Genomic DNA, 6,000 nt, shown 5'->3' on the forward strand with positions numbered 1-6,000 from the left:
TTTAATTTCCAGGGACAAAGAGTTATAAATTTAAATTGAATACTGAAATCACAAGAAAAAACATTTTTTTGTCATAGAGATCAACTATCTATTTTTTATTCAAAGCTACAGTCACCTTTATATGATGGCTTTATAAAATGGCAGGTACAACCGTCCATCTTGGTCACATCTCCAATAGCTCTGTCTCCAAAAACTATAAATTCCTAAGAAAATAAGACAGAAGAAAAAGTAGAAAGAAGAGATGGAATAAAATCAAATTCTTTGCTTCTGTTCTTCATTACGTTCATTGACAGAGTTTCTGTAGGAGAGTTGTGATTTATTTGAGTCTCTATAATGGATTATAAGAGCTTGGGTTTGTGTTACGTATTGCTGAGTAAACAAAGCAGGTGACCTATTGAAGCCAATAAATTAAGTCTCGCTTGAACAAACACTTTAATTGAATTGTCCATGTTATAATACTAGTGCAATTATAGATGTAGTGGCATACCCACAGCAAAACATAAGAAACTATTCAGAAATAGGATATCAAAGAGGCCATATGAGGCAGGAAACACCTGGCAATGTTTTGTCTTTTTAAGAGAGAACACTACAGAAGTCAATTACTCTTCCTTGAAAACTGACCATTTTCATTGATAATACATGAATGAGGATGAGAAAACCATCTTATATTTTTGCTCAATAAACCATGAAGAAATGATTTAAACCACTGAAATTCATATATGGCCTCTGTCTCTCCACCTCGTAGCAATTGTTCCTTCTGACCTGCATGCCAGGTAGCAGGGCTTCGTACTTACTCTTCTCCCATTCTGGATGTTTTTCAGACAATAGCTCCAGCTCCTGAAATTTTTAAAATTTTCCCTCCCAGACTAGATCCTGCCTGTAGCTTTGCCTCAGGAAACTGTAGCACCACAGCTGTGCAAGGTGCCAAATCTAAGAGCTAATCATTTTGTACTCTCTTCATTTCTCACAAAAATTGACTCTATTGGTTTTAGGTTAAATTAAATCATAGAATAACAGACAGATTCTGGAACTGTGAAAAGAATAGTGGAATAAGAAATTTTAGGGAATTGAGCATGTCAAGATTCTTTAGATCACATTAGCCATCTTATCTAGCAATGCATGTGCACTATATGCATGGACTGCTCCTAACTTCATCCTAAGTACAGACTTTCTCATTATTCTAGCTCTCCCAAGTTTCTTACATTAGAAATGGAGATAATCCCACTTATTACTTATAAATTTTTACTTTATAGAAATGAATTATAATTAAATCACATTCTGCAAAAGGAAACTAGATACAGTCATCTTAAGAACTAATTTGGAAGGTTTGGTTTTCATGTACTTGTAGTTTAAGAATAGATTGAATCTTGAGACTTATAGTCTTATTTCTTATCACCAAGCATAAGATAATCCTAATTATTTTGAATCTTCTTTACATACACATACTTAGGCATCAATTTAACTAAGGAAATAAAGTGCTTCTATATTGAAGTCTACAAAACATTGATGAAAGAAACATGTTATAAACATTCATGTGAAGATTTTGTGTGGGCATGAATTTTCGACTCATTTGGGGAAACACCAAGGACTACAACTGGTAGATCATATGGTGAGCGTTTGTTTAATTTTATAAGAAACTGCCAAACTGTCTTACAAACTGGCAGTACCATTTTGCATTCCCTTCAGCAATAAAGAAGAGTTCCCGTTGCTTCACATCCCTGACAGCATTTGGTGTTGTCAGTGTTCCAGATCTTGGCCATTGTAAAAGGTATGTAGTGGCATCTCATTGCTATTCTAGTTTCAAGTTCCCTAATGATATAAGATGTTGAGCATCTTTTCATATGGTTGTTATCTTTATATCTTTTTTGGTGACATGTCTGTTCAGGTCTTTTGTCTATATTTTAAATTGAGTCGTTTTCTTATTTTAGAGCTTTAACTGTTCTATGTATATTTTAGATGCCGTGTGTTCTAAGTATATTTTATCAGCTATGTGTATTGCAAGTATTCTCTCTCAGTCTATAGCTTGTCTTTTCATTCTCTGAACAGTGTCTTTCACAGAGAAGAATGAAGTCTGTTATTGATTTTTTTATTTTGTGGATTGTACTTGTTATATCTAAAAAGCCATTGCCAAACCCAAGATCACTTAGATTTCTTCTATGTTTTACAGTTTGGTACTTTGCATTTAATTAGTTAATGGATTTATGATCCATTTTGAGCTAATTTGTGTGAAAGGCGTAAGGTCTATAATTAGATTCATGTTTTTGCTTGCAGATGTCCAGTTGTCCCTACACCAATTACTGAAAAGACTATTCTTTATCTATTGAATTGACTTTTCCCCTTTGTCCAAGATGGGTTGATTAAATTTGTGTCGGTCTGATTCTCTTCTCTTCCATTGATCTATTTGTCTATTCCTTTATACAAATACTATTCTGTCTTGATTACTGTAGCTATATAGGAAGTCTTGAAGTCCAATACTGTTAGTCCTTTGACTGTTCTCTTTCAATATTGTGTTGGCTGTTCTGTGTCTTTTGTTTTTCCATAGGAACTTTAGAGTTAATTTGTCAATATCCAAAAAAAAATAACTTTTTGGGATTTTGATTGTGATTGCATTGAATCTATAGAAAAATTTGGGAATAACTGACATCTTGATAATATTGAGTTTTCCTCTCCATGCTCACGTTCATTTATTGAGATCTTTGATTTCTTTCATCAGAGTTCTGCAGTTTTTGTCTTCTAGATCTTAACATATTTTATTAGATTTATACATAAATATTTCAAATTTTGAGTGTTAAAACAAGTAATATTGAGTTATTAATTTAAAATTCCAATTGTTTATTGTTGGCCTATGAGAAAGAAGTTGGACTTTGTGTAGTAACTTTATATCTTGCAATGTTTCTATAATCACTTTTTATTTTCAGGAGTTTTGCAGTTGTTGATTTTGGGGGATTTAATACATAAACAATGATGTCATCTTCAAACAAAGGCAGCTTTTTTTCTTCTTTCCCAATTTTCATACATTTTCGTGTCTTGTCTTGTCTTATTGCGTTAGCTAAGTCTTCTAGTACAGCGTTGAACAGGAGTAGTAAGAGTGGACATCTTTGCATTGTTCTGAGCTTAGCAGGAAAACTTTGAGTTTCTCACCATCAAGTACGACGTCTGCTATAGGTTTTTTGTGGATGTTTTTTATCGGGTATGGGAAGTTTTCCTATGTTCCTAGATGGCTGAGAATTTTTATCATGAATTGGTGTTGGGTTTTGTTGCATGCTTTTTCTGAATCTATTGATAGGGTCATATGATTTTCTTCCTTGGTCTGTTGATGTAATAATTTTTGAATGTTAAACCAGCCTGGCATACCTGGAATAAATCCTAGTTGGCTATGGTTATGATTGTTTTAAAAAAGTATTGGATTCAATATGCTAATATTTGGTTGAGGATTTTTTTCTCAAAATATACAATGCATTGCAATTATATCTTTTGTTACTATTTAGACTTATAGGGGAGAAATTTTTTATATTTAGATTTAAAAATATTAGAGGGGTTTCATAGTATCTAAAAGTTCTTTAATTGTATGCTCAAGCAAAATGTTTGAAGGCTCCCCTTCTATTCCCTATTGCAATTGGATTATTGCCTATAGGCCCTTCCTGTATAGAGTTATGGACACTCTGTTGTTCCAGAGCAAAGAATACCTTTATTTAGAATTGCTGAGGACTTCTGGATGGTTGTATATTGTTTATGGAAGCCAAATGAAATCAGCAGGAGTTTTGGCTGTGTAAAGCTTAGAGGAGGTTAATCTTCAATTTAGGTAGAATGGATGGGCCTTTCACCTTACATGTAAACAGTAACATTGGGTTACATGAGGTGAAGAAACATACATGGAAACTAACAAATTCTGCTTGTCTTTTTCTTCTCTTGATGAGGTTTTCCTTTTCTTTCAGAAAAAGCTGAAAGTATACTTTCTCATTCCTTCCGTATTTGATACTGACACATGGAGAATTCTTGCCAAAACGATGTAATTCGACATGCTTTTCTTAAATGCATGGCAGATAATAGTTTTCAGTCTTTTGCAGTTTTTAAAATAGGACAGTTAGAGTTCCCAATTATGAACTGTATTCATTCTGCTATTGCTAGAAGCCTTGGTAAGTATTTCCTAATGAAACATTGATTACCTTGATAGGTTTGTTACTTTTTTTAAATTGAGGTATAATTGACATATAACATTATATTAATTTCAGGTATACAGTGTAATGATTCCATATTTGTATACATTGCTAAAAGGTCACCTCAGTAAGTCTAGTTAACATCTACCACCACACATAGTTACACATTTTTTCCCTTGTGATGAGAACTTTTAAGATCTACTCTCCTAGCAGGTTTTAAATATACAGTACAAGATTATTAACTATAGTTACCATGCTATACATTAGATCCCCAGTATTTATTTATTTTACAGCTGAAATTTTGAATCTTTTGACCACCTTCACCAATTTTGCCCTCCCTCTTACAGCCCGCCTCTGGCAACCACCAATCTGTTCTCTGTATCCATGAGTTTGTTTTTGTTTTTCTTTTGATTCCACATATAAGTGAGATCATAGAGTATTAGTCTTTCCCTGTCTGACTTATTTCACTTAGCATGTAGCATAAGGGTCTCAGGGTCCATCCATGTTGTCATGAATGGCAAGATTTCCTTATTTTTTATGGCTGAATAATATTCCATATTATATATATATACATATATATATATATATATACACCATTTCCTTTATCCATTTATCCATCAATGGAGAGGACTTTTGCATTTATTTTTATGAGAGATAGTTGTCTGTAGTTTTTCTTTCTTGTAATAGCTGTGTCTGATTTTGGTATTAAGGTAATGCTGGCCTCATAGAATAAGTTACAGGAGAGGTATATTTTTAAAAGGAAACAAATGAAATTTTTATCTGTAAATTCTTAATTATTATCCTAAGTATTCTCATAATATAAAATATAATGACATATCCTTCAACTTAGATAAGAGACCAAGTATTTATTAAATGTGCTTAATAATTTATTGTAAATGCTTTGTAAAGTTAGTTCTCCTATCATGCTTTTTAAAACATATATTGAATTAAAACTATATCCCTGTATGAGAAGTTTCAAACAAAAATTATATTGTTGAAGTATTTGTAATTTCTTACTCAATCATGACAGAAATCAGCATATTCACTAATTCTCTATCATAAAATTGTCTATAATAATTGATTTCTCTCCTAGAGTTATCAATTAGACTTATTACTTCAAAGAGATTAATAATTTTTGAATAACTGTAAATTTAACTGTTTTTGATGCATTTGCTCTTTTACCCTCCCTGTGTTCTCTTTAAGCCATTAAATTTTGGAATAATTTGTTACATAGCAATAGATAAATAACATGGCTATCTAACTCAGGAAATTATATTTTTCTCAGATATTCCATTTATCTGTTTTGGATATATTTTGTGATTAGACATTAAAAATGGTAGTAGCATTTCTCTTGGACACAAGGAATTCAAGTCATGCCACTACCCATTCTCCACTTTAAAGGAATAGCTTAGAAACATTTTTCACTAACACAAAATTTCTAAAATCATTTCCTTATTATGAATTGTGCAAGAAAACCAACAGACTTACTAAATAGCTAATTTAGGGCTAATATCAAGTTGTATATTCACCTGTTTTGGTAAACTTTCTTTTAATACTGTTTGCTCATTATTTTATTAAACTATTAGTGATTTTCATTATTAATCCATTGTTTTAAACAGATGCAGTTGTAGTTTCTCCATCAATTTTATTTACTTTTAATTTAAAATCTATTTTATGATGATCAAAATGGGATTTTTAAATATATTAATTCCTCTATTAATTTAGTGTTTAGAAAGTCTTTCCTTAAAGCTAAGATTATCCAAATAGTGTCTTAAATGTATTTTTGCATTAAAATAAGAAGAAGGTAACTCATATGTTAATCCTCTAATTGGGCCCGGCATAT

The sequence above is a fragment of the Equus przewalskii genome, chromosome 20 (assembly GCF_037783145.1).
Source record: "Equus przewalskii isolate Varuska chromosome 20, EquPr2, whole genome shotgun sequence".
NCBI lineage: Eukaryota > Metazoa > Chordata > Mammalia > Perissodactyla > Equidae > Equus > Equus przewalskii.